Raw genomic sequence first — 16,258 nt, 5'->3', positions numbered from 1 at the left:
GCCTTCATATTTACTGTCTGATTTTGTTGGTTATCTTTTCAAGAGAACAGGACATCTCACCAATAGTATACCTTGAGGTCAGGGAACTCTTTCGCTTGTTACTTCTTCAGTTTATCGCTTAATTTATACGCATTTTACACAATTTTTTGGTAGACTAATTGGTTGTGTTTTGGGTAACGATTACATTTATTTAATCTATTACTTCTTACATTCTCAAGTTCAGAAGATAATACTGGAAGGGGCCAAGAAGGTAGGAAAAAAATAGCAAGGTATAATAGTAAGAGGTGATGAAAACAATCGGAATACTTACAGACGTCCAACAATATGCTTCTAGAACAGAAGGTCATTTTCCCTGGAATAATTACATCTTGTAGGTTCACTCTGCCAGGATGGTAAGTGTGTGTTTGTTGAACCGGGAGGCAGGGGGCCGAAGTTCAGGTTAAGTTCTAGAGCTGAATGCCTAGTGAGGATGTCTACCAGGTGGGGTGGGTGTCAGAACAGGAGGCAGTCACGGAGGTAAGAACTCTGAGCCCAAACCCCAACAGCCGGCCAAGGAGGTGTAATGGGTGGGCCGAGGCAGGGGCAGAGGAGCTCAAACAGCCAGAGCGACCGGAGCGAGGCGGCGCCGTCGACATCCGGGCGTTGCCCGGGGGCTGCGTCGACCCCTTAGAGGGCGCCTGGGGGCGGGGCGGGGCCGGCCGGCCCGGGGAGGGGCAGCTCGCGCCCTCCAGCCCAGCTCGCGGCGGCGCCCCCTCCCCTCGCGCCGCGGGCCTCCCCGCGCCGTGCACGTCCCCGTCCCGCGCCTCCGCCCCCTCGCTCGCTCGCTCCTTCCCGCCCTCCCCGCAGCGCCGGCGGAGCCGGCTTCCCCTCAGTCTCTCATGAATATTGAGCGGCCCCTGTTGTATTTCCCGAGCTCCATTGCGGAAGCCGAGGCTCGCCATATTGTGCGGCGGCGCCAGCGGCCGCGGCGGCTTGTACCTGAGTCTCGGTCTGGCCGCGGCCAGCGGAGTCCCGGACTGGGGCAGGAGCCGGTGAGTGGGGCGGGCGGGGAGGCGAACGGCGCGGGAACTGCGGGCCGGGACGCGCGTCGGCTCCGCCGGGTTGCGGGCGGCTGACGGCGGCCCGGGGGCCGGGGGTGTGTTCCCCGCGGGGGTGTGAGGGGAGATGGCGCCGCCGCCCCCCCCCGGCCGCTCTCGGGGCGGGGATGGCGGGGGAGGCAGCTTCTCATTGTTCCCGTCTTTTCGAGGGTCTCGGCGGAGGTGGTAGGTCCGGCTTGCGGAGGACCCAGTGGGCGAAGCTCAGGGATTGAAGTCCTTCCTTCGTTGGGAACCCCTCGCTGTCCGCTCTTCAGCGCGGAGGCCGGGGCCGCTGTGCGGCCCCCTCGCCTCCCGGGGCGGGGGCTCTAGCGTTTCTGAGGCCCCTCTCCGAGGCCAGCGGCGGGGAATGCGGGGTTTTTCCTTTGGGCTTCCCTGTCGCTGCCCGGGGGTATGTGTCTGCACCGTGGGGGTGGGGTAGGGGCGCTTTGTGCAGAATGCCCCCTTTCCCCCCTTGATGCTGGAGTCTGGGTTCGCGTGTGGAGGCGCTACTCGGCGCCGGTGTTTCTTGCGGGCTGCGGCGAGACCCCTCCTGGTTAAAACATTCCTGGAGTGCCGCCTGCCTGCCCGCGAGTATCTGTTGCTGCTTTCTAAAACCGCGAGGTTGCCCCGGAGGAGTCGTGGGGGGAGGGGGTGTCTTGGTTTGTTTCTGATGGAAGCTTCGCGTTTTGAACCCTGTCGTTGACGCTGAGATCTTTGGTACTGGGTGTCGCCAGGGAGCCCTGTCCCTGGTTGTCGAGATATTTCCCTCCTATAGAAGTAGCCTCCTTGCTCCCAGAGATACTGTTAGTAAAAATTGGTCTTTGAAACTTCGAGGTTCATTCCTATTACCTGCCCGCTTAGACCATTATGGTCTTATCCTCTTCAAGCCTTTTTGGGTATATACTGCATGGCTGTCAGAAAGTTTGAGAGAATGTGTGCCTTTAAGGGGTAAAGTGATTTGAAAATGTTAGGTTTCCTTGAGGTGTGTGAAGAAATTTGTTTGCTGTGAAAAGGATAGGTTTGCATTTAGTGTTTTGGTAATACGCTTTACTTTTAAAAATTAAAAAAAAAATTGAGGCGTGGCTTTGATGTTTTAGACCGAGAATTATGTTTAAAACTCACGTCTGAGTGATTTGCATTACATAATCTACTTTTGGTGAGTTCCAAGACGATATGCTGGAATACTTAGTGTAATTGGTAGATAATCTACTTTCCCCACTTGCATTGGGGTATAGTTGTTGAATTTTTTTTTTTTTAAAGATTTTATTTATCCATTTGACAGAGATAGAGACAGCCAGTGAGAGAGGGAACACAAGCAGGGGGAGTGGGAGAGGAAGAAGCAGGCTCATAAGCGGAGGAGCCTGATGTGGGGCTCGATCCCACAACACCGGGATCACGCCCTGAGCCAAAGGCAGACGCTTAACCGCTGTGCCACCCAGGCGCCCCTGTTGTTGAATTTTTTAATAACTTAGATTGGTGTCAGATCAGGCTTCTTACAGTGAATATTTGACCCTTTGATTTACAAATGATTTAAATGGCAGCAATAAGACTTTTGGTGATTCCTTTTTTCCCCTGAAATTTCTACTTGTCACGATCAACAGGTATCTTTTAAAATCTTGATTGTACATTTAACGTGTTTAAAGTAACAACGGGTAGTTATATAAGACTCCATTTTCCAGAGATAGCACAGCAAATATGGCCCCTTACTTTTTCTGAGGATTTGAGTTATTTCCTTCAGGTACCCTTGTGGAATCCACTTTTGAGGTTAATTATAGTAGGTGTGAGAGTGAAATGGAGAGTTTATGAAGGAAAACTGCCTGAGTAGGCTAGTCTGAGTATTTTAAAAACATGTTGGTGGTCCTCAAATGTGCTACCCAAAAACTTTCAAATTGGAGCCACTAATATTGTAGAAAATACAGACATTCAAAATACTGAGGCATTCTGAAAATTTTGAATTTTTCTCTGCCTATATTGAGCATTCAGACAGCTGGTTCCTAGGTTTGTGTGGTTAGAAGTACTGTATAGAGCAGGTCTGCAAATATCTTAGGAATTTCATTTTTGTATTATTGACGTAAGTGTGTAGTGTCAGGTGTTTCTCTAATTTGATTTATTAATGATTTGTGTTTTTATTATGTGGTCTTTGGAGTAAAGGTGATTTATGTCTAATGAGTAATATATAACCAGATGGTTTAGTGACAGTTTCATTTCTATACATTAGCAAAGAAGTATAATTCCTTCCAGCAAGAGAAGTGACTTGACATTAAAATACACTTTATTAAAAGTTATGGACACATTTTTAGTATGACTTAAAGCGACTCATAATTTTGTAGCAACTCATTTATTAAATCTGGAGAAACTAAACAGTGCATCACAGTTTGCCATTTTTAAAAAGGAAAAATACTGTGGGATTATGCACATTCTGCCCACATACAGATCTACACTTGATTAATTAGTGTTGTTTATTACACATGGTGTGAAGATCTTGTCATTAGACACCAGTTAATTTCCTCATTTTTTTCCATTTCTCTGAAATCTTAGTTATCATAGTAATTTATTGAATGTTTATTTGCATTTAACTGAGTAGATCCCCATATAATTTGGGGGTACAAAGGTACAATAACATCTGCCCTGTCCATTCCCTCTCTGTAGGTCAAGATACCCTGTTCATCACCCCTCATCCCTAGGTTTCTACCTAATGTGTCAGATGGGTCCTTAGGTGTTCTTGTTGTAAGGAACACAGTTTGGTTGATTTTACATGGACTTACTGACTGTGGTAATAGGACTCTTGGCATGTAAGTAGAAGATGATGTTACTATGTCTAGATCTATAGCAGGAGCTAAGTAATGAGTCCCTGACTTTATAGTTGTAGACGGTAAGGGGACTAGGTGGCCCACTATCTAGTTTTATGCTACTTGGAGGAACTCCAGTGGAATTGGCCATGGATTTTCAAGTTTAAAATTCTTTTCACTTCTCTTTTGCCTTATAGATGTTACAGGCAGTTGAAGTGGACTAGTATGTCTGGGCCTAGTGATACTCGTGTTGGAAGCTCAGCTATGTACATTACTAAAAATTCCAAGAAAGATTCCTATTGCTTGAATTTGCTTTCTCCCATTTCATTTAGAAATGGATTAACAATATGTTTGCTGCTTCTCTGTATCTTCCATTTTGTCATAATTAAAAAAAATAAGTTTAAGTACAATAACGAAAAATTATTTTTGTAGCTAACCTCAGATTAAATTGTCTAATGAGGATGTTTTATTAAGTAACGGACCATATGAAAACTACCAAAGCATTTTGGTCATTTATTTTCAACAGATGTGTTGATCATAGACTCTACTGCAAGGGGGATTTCTTTTTGTTTCTATGCTATAGAGTGGAGTTGTATTTTATGAGGAGGTTAGATTCTAAAGTTGATGCATATGGAGCACCTGGGTGGGTCAGATGGTTAAGCGTCTGCCTTTGGCTTAGGTCATGAGCCCAGGGACCTGGGATCAAGCCCCGCATGGGGCTCCCTGCTAGGTGGGGAGCCTGCTGCTGCTCCCTCCTTCTATTGCTCCCCCTACTTGTGCTCTCTGGCTCTCTCTGTCACATAAATAAATCTTAAAAAAAAGAAAAGTTGATGCATAAAATGGAAGTCACACGTGGTAAAAAAATAAAAAAAAAAGATGCTTGAAAATCCCTTAAGGTGAACAATATGCCAGTAAGTTCAGCTTAGCTGTAGTTGGAACAGATTAGTGTTCAACAAAAGAAACAGCTTTCTGTTGCATTTAGGGGCCATGTTGAACAACAGCAAGAAAAAAAGTATGTTTTTATTTTTAAAAATATTTACTTTGTAAAGTAAACTCTGTGCCCATTGTGGGGCTCGAACTCATGTCCCCAAGATCAAGAGTCTCATGCTCCACCGACTGAGCCAGCCAGGTGCTCCCCCCCCCCCCCCCCCGCAAATGTATTTGTATATAAGAGTCACATTCAGCATGGTCAGGCTTAACATGAGGAGAGGCTTGTGGGAGCTGAGACCTTTAAGAGCAGCAAGCAAATAAGCTTTACCATCTCACATTTTCTCTAGGGTATGTGCTGTAGTAAAAGGAGGTGGTTGTGTGTGCTTGGAATACCCTGCACTATTTAAATATTTCTCATTTCCTTTCTTTTTTTCTTTCCAAGTTGGATAGTTTAAAACACAGAAGTTAAATGATTTTTATGGTGTAACTCAATTTTTTTTTAAGACTTTATTTTTAAGTGATCTCTATACTCAACACGGGGCTTGAACTCACATCCCGAGGTCAAGAGTTGCGTGCTCCACCAACTGAGCCAGCTAGGCACCCCTCAAAAGACAAATTTAAAGGTATCCTTTATAAAATAGATTTTATCTATAGGAATAATTCCAGATTTTCTTTTACTTTCCTCTTCAGTGAAGCAGCAAGATCTCTCAAAGGAGAGCTGTTGGACAGTGTATTCGTCCTAGTAGAGAAAATAGTAACTTGAGTAAGAATTTCAACAGAGATTTACTATAAGGAGTTTGTTAGATGGTTATAAGAGCAAAAAAAGAATATTACAGTATGATCGACCTAAGAGCTCAGAAAAGAGATTCCATTGGCCTGGTTCTGAACCTTTGAGCATATCATTGCTCAGCTGCTGATCAGGTTCTGGAAGTACCCAAAAGTACCCAGAGAAGCTGGAGACTGAAACCTGTTGTTCCTACCAGGATGAGGGGCTGCAATTACTGCTGCCAGGAACTGGAAGGAAGTCCTTTCACCCTTCTTTCTGCTCTCCAGTTTTCCTTTTACTACCTTCACTGTCAAAGCCTAACAGGGAGAGCTGGCAGAAGAGTCAATGAAATACAGTTGTGTAGTCTCAGCCGCAGCACCAAAGAGCAGAATCTGGAATGGTGGTTTTGGAGTTGAGAGACAATGTGTAAATGATCTACATAAAATAGTGTGGGTTAAAGTACAATAATTTAAATAGGGAATCTTGTCCTTACCTTGCCTGTTCAAAAACCATGTGTTGATTATCTTGCCTGTTCAAAAAACTTGTGTTGATTATCTTCTGTGTGCCAGACCCAGTGCGAGGGATTAGGGATAGAAAATGAGTTGTACAAAGTCTCTGTCCTTGAGGTATTTACAGTTTAAGTGGGGATGACAAGCCATGTTACAGTGTGTTAAATGCAATAACAGATGAGTGATGTGCTTTGAGAACCCAAAGGACATTGCAACCTACTTGCCTCTTCTCTGCCTTGCTAAACTTAATGACTACTATTTTTATTTTGTATCTTGATCAGATCTAACTTCATACTCTTGTGTTGAGCTCAACTCCTATGAAAGCTCTTTATCTGAGATGCCTCAATTTTGTTATGTAATCATAATTCTTATTAAGCATTTCTCTATGCCTTATTGTTTTAGATTGTAAAGGCCATCACTTTCTCTGTACTTTTAGGGTAGCCTAGTACTGTGAACATATAAAATGTTCGAGAAATACTTATTTTTGCAGTAGATAATGGGATTTAAAATGTTCATTGCTTTTGCAGACATTGTTTCTTCCTTCCAAGGTCATTAGAAAATAGTTTGAGTATTGTTTGATTTTTACAGATGTGGGAATTGAAAGATTAAAATAATCAGTTAACTTAAACTGTATAGTACCAGCAGTTGATTTAGAAATACAACTTTGGATTTTTTATTCCAGAGCCAGCAATTTTGGCAGGGATTCATTTAATGGCTAAATAAAATCCTCTTCTACACCTCTTATTTTATAGCCTAATGTTCTAAAGTCTCAGTTACTTCTGGCGGAAAGAAAAGAAAGAAGCTCCTCATTTTATTTCCTAAAAATAAAAATATCATGCAGTTTCTTTTTACATTCTTTTTAGTTGTCCATTTTTGTCTTCTTTTTTTCCTATTCCATGTGTTACTTACCACTACCTCTATTAGCTATTATAAAATGTGCAAATCTGTAGTATTTCATTTTGACTTTTTAGAATAGTGTTCTGTTTGTTTCCACTACCATACACACACTATTAACTTAAACCAACTTAAAACCAACTGATTCTTCACTTTTAAAAAGATGTATGCCTTCATGCCAGTAATTGCATTAAACCCTCACTATTTACACTATTTGCTATATAGAGTCCAATTCAGTCTGGGACTGCTGTCTTGGAATCCAGCCAAATGTTTTATAGAAGGCTTTACTATATTACAGAAGGGGCAGTGTTGTGTATAGTGGAAAGAGCTTCAGAATTGAAGGCAGGAGTCTTGGTTTCTAGGTCTGGTTTCACTACAAGCAAGATTATTGGCCTTTCTGTTTTCTATTAAGAAAAAAATACTATCCTTGCTGACCTCACAGGCTATTTGTAAAGACATAAGAGGTAGTGTAGGTAAAAGGTTTTGTAAACAGCAAAGCACATTGTAAATATATGGGGTGTAGGTGAAGAAAGTCTCTTGGATGGATTAATGGATTACTGTGCCTACTTCAAGGGAGTTTTCATATTTCAAAGTTGTTAGGGTGGAATGGAGTGTGGGAGGAGTTGTGGGTGTCCTGTAACCCTTTTCCCACGTCTGGTTTGTAGTATAGTATTCTCTCCCCCTTAAATAATTGTATTTTAAAATTGACATGTCTTATTAATTTCTTTACACCAGGGTCAAATATCTTGCTTATGTCATTAGACAATAATATCCCAAACTTTACTTACACATTAGGAGCAAAACTACCACTTTGTAGATTGTTTAAATGACAAGGGCCTGGGGGAGTAGGGGAAACAGATGGTATTACTGTTTTGACTGGAAACTACCTGTTGTGGTTTTGTTTTACTTATTTGTTATTTTAAGATATCAATTACAGAAAATATCTGCTTTTCACAATACACTTAGCAAAATTAGAAATTGTATCTGTTGTTTACTTTTAGTGAACTTATCCTCTTATCTTTGATCTTAAAATTTTTAATTGGCCTATTTGTGAAGAAAACCTGCCTCATTGAATTAGTGGAAAGATGCTTTTTTCTAGCTTTTTTATTTTTATGAGGTTCTGTCCTCCAGGAATGTTTTCTCATGTGGTTATAAAGTAATGAAATATGTTAAAGACTCTTGAATATTCCATAGTTGAGTATTGTCTAAAATATTAAGACTCAAGTTTCTTTGTCCTTAATGTTATTACAATTGATTATGTTTGTATTTAAATTTAGGTCTCATTTCCAGTTTGGGTTAACCAGTGATAACTTACCAGTGTAACCTCCTGAAATACTTTTTTTCCCCAGAAGTCTCCATAACTTTTGAAAAGGTAATATTACAAATGTGTAATATAGATAACATGATTATCAATGCCAATTTAATTTATCCTGAAACCTTTTGGGTAATCTGTTGCAATAATTGTTTTAGGAAAATTAAGAACACAGTATTTGTGTGCCAGTGAGGAAAAAAGTGTCACACAGTAACCTGTCTGTTTTTCATTTCTTTTCTTTCTTTTTTTTTTTTTTTAAGATTTTATTTGTTTACTTATTTGAATGAGAGAGAGAGCACACATGCACATGTGAGCGTGTGGGGAGGAGCAGAGGGTGAGAGAATCTCTAGGGGACCCTGGGCTAAACACAGAGCCTCAGGAATCAGATCTTGACCTGAGCTGAAATCTAGTCAGATGACTAAACAACTGAGCCTCCCACGTGCTTCATGTTATGCATTTCTTAAATGGGTTGTTTTTAGTTTTAATCCATATGTTTGGTATATTGCTTGGTCCTTTCAAAAATAGCTTAGGAGCTGATGGGAAAATAGATACATTATTAAATTGTCTTTTTATTAAATATAATTTCAGTTGTCACTTTAATTTTTTAAGTGTATTTTTTGGGAAATTTTAAGAAGTAGAAAGGAAAAAAACCATGTTTTCAGTACTCAGTTTTAATTCCTCCTAGATTTTGATGTATTTCCTTTTGAAAGTAAATTTTATCTTGTTTTTGTTTTGTTTTAACTATTTTATATTATAGAGCTGAATTTATGTGTGTATTTGAATTCTTTTGATATCACAAGCATTTTCTTTTTTCTTTTGTTTTTTAAAGATTTTATTTATTTATTTGACAGAGACAGCCAGCGAGAGAGGGAACACAAGCAGGGGGAGTGGGAGAGGAAGAAGCAGGCTCCTAACGGAGAAGCCTGATGTGGGGCTCCATCCCAGAATGCTGGGATCACGCCCTGAGCCGAAGGCAGACGCTTAATGACTGCACCACCCAGGCGCCCCTCACAAACATTTTCTATGCCATAACCAGTCTGGTAACATTTTTGACAGTGGCATAATACTTCAAATGGATGTTAACAGTGGTTGGATCCTGGGGTTCCTTTTAGCTTTGTGTTTATGTTGGTGGTAGGGAGGTCCAGAATTCATTGTGACATCCAGATGGGAGTAATTAACAAGCAATACCTTTTGTCTCCATAAATTTGCAAGAATCAATCTGTAATCCTTGACAATAGCTTGTTGCAGTACAGCTGATGAAAACTGAGAAGGATTTAGAGAAGATAGTCTGTGGTTTTACTGTTCATTAGGTTTTGGAATTCTTTTTTAGAGCAAGTGTTCTTGGGCCTTCAGTTCTGGACTCTCTTAAGGCACCATTATTCTGAGATTTAGGTCATGTGTTCTTTTATGTGGTATTTCCTCCCCCCCCACCCAGGTGAAAATTCTTAACTTCTTTCAGATTCTCAGTGGGGGTGTGGATTCAGAAGTTAAGAGCCATGGACTTACAGGTTTTTGTTAAAAAGTAGAGGTAGAGGGAAAGCTGTATGAAAAGTGCCTGCAAACACTATCTTGTATTGAATTAATGTAAGTTTTCTTTTCTGTTCATTGTTTAATAATATAGAATCAGTTTTGCTTAGGAGAGAATGATTTCACTACTTTAGTTACTTGAGTCTTTTTTTTTTTTTTTAAAGATTTTATTTTTAGGAATCTCCCCACGAAGTGTGGGGCTTGAACTCAGAACCCTGAAACCGGTACGTTGCACGCTCCACAGACTGAGCCAGCCAGGCACCCCACGTTTTTATTACAGTATTACATTGTTTTCTCTTTTTAACATTATATGAACTCCCATTAAGATTACCAAAGTCTAGGGGCGCCTGGGTGGCTCAGTCGTTGAGCGTCTGCCTTCGGCTCAGCGTTCTGGGATGGATCCCCGCTTCGGGCTCCCTGCTCAGCGGGAAACCTGCTTCTCCCTCTCCCACTCCCCCTGCTTGTGTTCCCTCTCTCGCTAGCGGCCTCTCTCTGTGGCAAATAAATAAATAAAATCTTTAAAAAGAAAAAGATTACCAAAGTCTGGTTGCTAGTAAGTAGCTTTTAAAAAATAGTTTGATATATACACATTTAAATATATATATTTTCATTGCTAATAAGGAACTCTGCCTTAATGGACATAAAATACATACATCTATACATCACCTAAAACATGTTTATTTTATAAAGAGGTTAAATCTGTATATTGACTAACTCAAAACCATGTTGATTTCCAGTATTTATGAGCTGTACCAAATTTTTGCTGTTTTCATGAACAAAAAGATTATGCTAATCTTTAGATTTATCAGAGCTGTAAAACATCTATCCTCAGAGTTTCTGATTTCTTTTTCATGCTTCTGAGGTCCTGGCCTTTGAAACCTCAGGAACTGCTCTTTTCAGTTTAAAAATTTTTTGATGCAAGTTGCAGAAACCAAGAGATGAAGTCCAGAACAGAAGAAAGCTTAAATCCGTTTATCTTTTGGAATTATTTCAAGAACCCAGAATGAGTCTCCTGAATCCCAGTCTGGCTGCTACTATTGAATATGTATAGGGATATAATAGTTTTTCTTTTCCTGCAAGAGAAAATCTACGCTGTGTGACAAAGGGATACCAGAGACACATTCTTCAATTCTCTATTCTTTCGTTGTCTTAAAACTGTTAAAAGTCTGTGCTATTTTGGGAGTTGAAAAATAGAAACTCCCTCCACAAACCTAACACCTATGTGTTACCTTCTAGAACCTAACTTTTACATAGCTGTAATTGTAGCACAGATGCACATCAGTGGCCTCTGCCATCATTTTACCTTTGCAAGTATTACTAGTCATTGCATATCATATTAATAATTGTTATATTTAATGATTGAGGAAATTTCCTGATGTTGGTGTTGCAAATGTCTCTTCGCCGATGGTGATATTATTGTAGTTGTACCAGTAGTCTTTGGTATGGTGGTTAAGGGCTTGGCCTTCTTAGTCAAACAGACTTACATTTGAGTCTTGCCTTTGATGCTTATTTCTGTGAGACCTTTAAGCAGGTTGCTTATTTATTTATTTACACTTTGGCTCAGTTTCCTTATTTCTTAGATGAGGAAAATAATAGTACCTACTTTATAGGGTTGTTAGGATTAAGCAAAATTTCAGAGAAAGTGGTAAACCTTCTAAATGTTATGTATTATTAATAACATTATTTTCTAGGACTGGGATTACTGGGTAAAAGAATACAGATATTTTTGTATTTCTGGAAATGAATTGCCTCACCGCTTTCTTAAAGTGTTATTCCATTATTCCAGCTACTGTTAGAATGTGGTGGCATCAGCCTTCAGCTTTCTTTCTTATCTTCCTTAATCTAATTATATTCTTTTGTCATACCACAAATTTAATTTTTTCAACAGATATGCCTTTGCCAGAAGTGTAGACCCTGTTGCTGTTTTTTTCAGTAACACAAAGGAGTGTTGCTGTGATTTCCTATGCTGTTATTTTCTAAAGCTAAGGTCTGTGTTCATCAGCACTTCTGCTTCTGGCAGGAGCCTACACTTTACGGACATTTCTCTTCCCAGGAAGGATAACAACTTTGCTATACCACTTTTCAAAAGTTAGCTTTTTTTCTGGCATATGAGGCTTTGGGCTAAAACTCAATAGTTATTAGACTTTTTAGCTTTGTCATTAATGATAAGCTTATGTAAATTTTTAAGCTTTGCTTTATGCCTTAGTTGTGTTTGACATCTCCCCTCAAAAATAGAGGTACTGATCTGTCTGTGCCATTAAATCTGCAGATGTTTTTGGGGGGCCAGTCATGTGTGCTGATGACACAGAGCAACAGGCTACAGCCCAGTAGTAAGCTGGTAACTGCTGCCACATTAATGTGCTCCCTTGTTTAGTTTCCTCTGATCTGGGGAGAGATGTGAAATGAAGTTGGTAGCCTCCCTTGTTCTACTTTGGAGCTCAAGATTTTTTTTTTCCTCAGGAAATTATCAATGTCCTTTGTGTCTCTTAGTCTTAGGGTACTGGGAGAATTAAAAGTAGTCCCTTTCTAAGAATGTGGTTAGTTTGTGGTATAGAGTTGGTGTGTGTTCAGGGCTGAGAACCTAGATTATGCCAAAGTCTGAGATCTAAATTAGTACTGAGTCAGTGGTTTGGCAGTAGGTCACTAGATTCAAGTAATCGGATGAAGCAGTAGACTGGAAACCCCTTAGGGAAGCAGAGGTTGAGACATCCTTAGAAGAGTTACAAAATCTAGACTGGCAGATGAGAACTGGGAGGTAAAGTAACAGTGTAGGGAATGTCTTGACAGAGGGACAGTTAAGAATTCAGGAAATCAACAAAAATGGAAGGTTCTGCCCAAATGAGGCAAAAAATAAAAAACAGCACCTCAAGAGAAAAAAAAAAAAAACCCCAGATGTATAGCCTCTAGTACCTAAGGACACTAGTTAAAAGGAAAATAAATAGCTAGTTCATTGTTTAAAATATGTATGCAAACAAGCCAGATGAATGTGGAGAAGCATGATATCAACTATTTGCTTTAGTGCAGATAACCTTGGCTTTAACTTGGAATCCTAGGTGTGTGAACAGTATGTCTCTTTTGACCTGCTTTGAAAAGAAAAGATTGGAGGAAACTGATTGATTGTTTGAAGTATTCTAGTTGAAAGAAGTTGCTAAAGGTAGAATATCTTTTTAGCTTAAGAGGACAGGACTCCAAGCACTGTACTGTTAGGGACATTTTTAAGTTTTTTTTATCTAAGTTAAGAGGGCTCTTGATGCTACTTTATTTAAATTCTTAATTTTACAAATAAGGAAACCGGATCCTCAGCAAAATTAACTAGCCCTGGTTTACTCAAGAATTTAGAGGCGGAACTTCTTTACCATTTGAGAATATTTGTAGAAAATTTATGGCTGCTCTTATTTCAGTAACTAATATTCCTGTTATTAAATTGTCTCCACCTAGTGGCAGCAAATATTTTGCAGAGCTGCGTACAAACGTGGGAAAAACTGCTAGGGGAAACTGTTCACAGTTTTTAAGGAAGAGTCAGCCTGGTTGTTGACAGTTGTATTGCTTTTGCAAAGGAAAAGGAGGAGACAGTGTGCCTGATGCTTACTTTCATATTCCATAGCCTTACAGAATTTGTAAATTCTGTATACCTGAGTTCGGCAGCACATTTATTGTTGACAGTGTAAGAAGTTAGTATGTTAAGCTTGTATTTTAAAATTTTCATATACACACATATAAGTGTATGTGTATATATTCACATGTATAAATTTTTTTTCTCCTATCTTGTAATGAGTCAGAATGGTAGCATGGTAAGTTCCATCAGTGGAGAAGAGGTAAACTAAACAATAAATGATGTTGCCAGTTAGTTAAACGGTGGCAGGGAATGGGACACAGATTGAATTCTTAAATGTAAAAAATGAAACTGAAGGTGGATGGTAGACATTTTTTATAATTTTAGAGTGTGGATTAGCTTTCCAAAGAAGCCATATAGGGGATGATAAATATGTTTAAAAAAATAAGTAAAAAAAAAAAATCTATGACCTTAAGAAGTCAAAGCCAAAGAACAGGAAAACAAACTGGGAAAAATATTTAACACTCACGGACAGACAAAAGGTCAATTTCTTAACAAAAAATTTTTGCAAATCAGCTTATTTAGTTTATTTATTTGAGAGAGAGGGCACAAGCAGGGGTGGGGAGCAGGCACGGGGCAGACAGAGGGGAAAAGCAGGCTCCCTGCTGAGTGGGGCTCCATTCCAGGACCCCAGGATCATGGCATGACCTGAACCGAAAGCAGACACTTAACTGACTGAGCCATGCAGATGCCCCGCAAATCAGTTTTTTAAAAAACTAACAGAAATGGATGTGTAGTAATTGACAGGCAAAAAAATGGCCAATAAAGCAGTGAAAGGTACATGATCACTCATGATTGAAGCCTTGCAGATTAAAACAGCAGTGAAATATTGTTTCCTACCTACTAGATAGGGCAGGCTTAAAAAATTGGCAAATCCTTAATTGGTAGAAGGGTAAATTGGCATAGCAATTTAGCAGTATTTGTCAGAATAAAAAAAATTTGCCTGCCTTTTTATCCTGTAGTTTTTCCTTCAGGAATTTGCTGAGGCAACTTCTTACCTAGGGTAACTTATTGTCAGAGATAAAGTTAGCAAAACGTACATGAAACCAATGAATGAGTGAATGGTGAACCACATCTTTATTGGGGACAGTTTCAGGAACTTCTGGTAGTAGTTGGAAATGCCATCGGTTTCCTTAGATTGCTAAAAACTAATCTTTAGCTAGAACAGTGAGTTTTCAAACCTGGCTATACATAAAAACTACCTGGCTGATTTTTCTAAAGATATCAGGAGCCCCAGATATAATGACTCAGTTGGTCTGAAATGGGACCTTATAACCTGAATTGTTTAAAAGGTCTCCAGGTGATAATTTGAGAACTACTTCCTCTAGAATAAGACTGTTTTTCCTGTGGATGTGTTGAATTTTCTTTTGACAGAAGCCAGTACTCCATTGGGCAAGTAAACCGATGAACATATTTTTTCAATTTCTCTTCACTCTGCCATTAGCTTTCTCACGATAATTTGGGTTCAGCTGGTGTATTAGTCTCCTGTTGCTTACAGTTCTGACAGAAGTCCAAAATGGGTAATAAGGGATTAAAATCAAGATGTTGGCAGGCCTGCATTTCTTGTGGAAGCTCTAGGGGAGAATTCATATCTTTTCCTTTTCTAGTTTCTAGAGGCTGCTGACACCCTCTTGGCTCATGAGTCCTTCCTCTATCTTCAGATCAGAAGCATAGCATCTTAGGTTTCACTCTTTGACTATTATTCCTGTCTCCATCACATCCCCTTCTCTTATAAGGGCTCTTCTTATTATATTGGACCAGACTCACATAATCTAGGATAATCTCCCCATCTCAAAATTCTTAATTTAATCACACTGGCAAAGTCCTTTTTGTCTTGTAAGGTGACATAGTCACAGATTCTGGGCATTAAGATGTGGACACTGGGGAGCCCATTCAGTATCCACAATTGGAGACTTAATTGAGAAGGCCACTAAAAATTTATAAATGTAATATTTTAGTTCATCTTAAATTGATACCGTGTTGTATCCCAAAATGTAAATTAGCTTCTATGATTAATGTTTATTACCCTTCAGGAACAGTATGCAGTTTTTCTCTTCATTGTTAGAAATGTAGGTAGGATAGGATAGGCTGTGTTGTCTCATTTTTATTACAATAACAATAATAGCTATCCTATATTCTTCATAGGATTCCATGAAATAGGTACTTTATTTCAGGCCTGACAGGATTTCATAGTTTAATTTTTGTCTTGTGTTCCGAGAATAGTTTATATAGCAGGATTGAGGTATTGCTGATGAGGTGTTTTGAAACAGATGCAGATAATTCCTAACATTGCTATATGGTGGGATAATGTTGAATAGTACTGTTCTATACCTGTGAGTTCAGTTAACAAGCTCAGAGTTTCCTTTGATCCTTATTCCACTTTTTCTTTATAAATTGCATGTTCTTGGGGCGCCTGGGTGGCTCAGTTGGTTAACCATCTGCCTTTGGCTCAGGTCATGATCTCTGGGTCCTGGAATCAAGCCCCACATTGGGCCCTGCTCAGCGGGGATTCTACTTCTCCTGCTCCCCCTGGTGGTGCTTTCTCTGTCTCTCTGTCAAATAAATAAGTAAAATCTTAAAAGAAAAGCCAAACCCCGCATATTCTTTTCTCTTACGGTTTTGACTACTACTAAGCTGAAATTTCCCACCAGAACCTTTCATGCTTCAGATGTGTTTATTCTTCTGGATGACCTGCACATACCTTATATGTAACATCTAAAACTGAATTCAACTTTTCATCCTTTCCTAGAAAATGCATACCATTTCCTGTTTAAAAACATTTTAAAAACTTTTTTTACTGGCATAAAATATATAAAATTTGCCATTTTTATTTGTAGAGCTC

General features: G+C 39.6%; 1 protein-coding gene and 1 long non-coding RNA gene across 4 annotated transcripts in view; one reads left to right on the top strand and one right to left on the bottom strand.

The window, feature by feature from the left end:
- LOC105238383 overlaps positions 1-760 on the bottom strand; it is a 45,196-nt gene extending 44,436 nt beyond the window's left edge. For both annotated transcript variants that reach the window (XR_004627275.1, XR_002143042.2), the window contains exon 1: positions 311-760. This is a non-coding gene — a long non-coding RNA (uncharacterized LOC105238383). The remainder of the gene's footprint in view (positions 1-310) is intronic.
- Positions 761-803: 43 nt separating this feature from the next.
- The window catches only part of RNF2 (ring finger protein 2), a 46,709-nt gene continuing 31,254 nt past the window's right edge, over positions 804-16,258 (top strand). The window contains exons 1-2 of one of the 2 annotated variants that reach the window (XM_034666802.1): positions 804-1,031; positions 8,242-8,336. The gene's annotated coding sequence lies outside the window, so the exon portion shown is untranslated. The remainder of the gene's footprint in view (positions 1,032-8,241; positions 8,337-16,258) is intronic. The other variant, XM_034666801.1, reaches the window with a different exon arrangement.

The sequence above is a fragment of the Ailuropoda melanoleuca genome, chromosome 8 (genome assembly GCF_002007445.2).
Source record: "Ailuropoda melanoleuca isolate Jingjing chromosome 8, ASM200744v2, whole genome shotgun sequence".
NCBI classification, from domain to species: Eukaryota; Metazoa; Chordata; class Mammalia; order Carnivora; family Ursidae; genus Ailuropoda; species Ailuropoda melanoleuca.
This window is presented reverse-complemented; position numbering and strand designations above follow the sequence as displayed.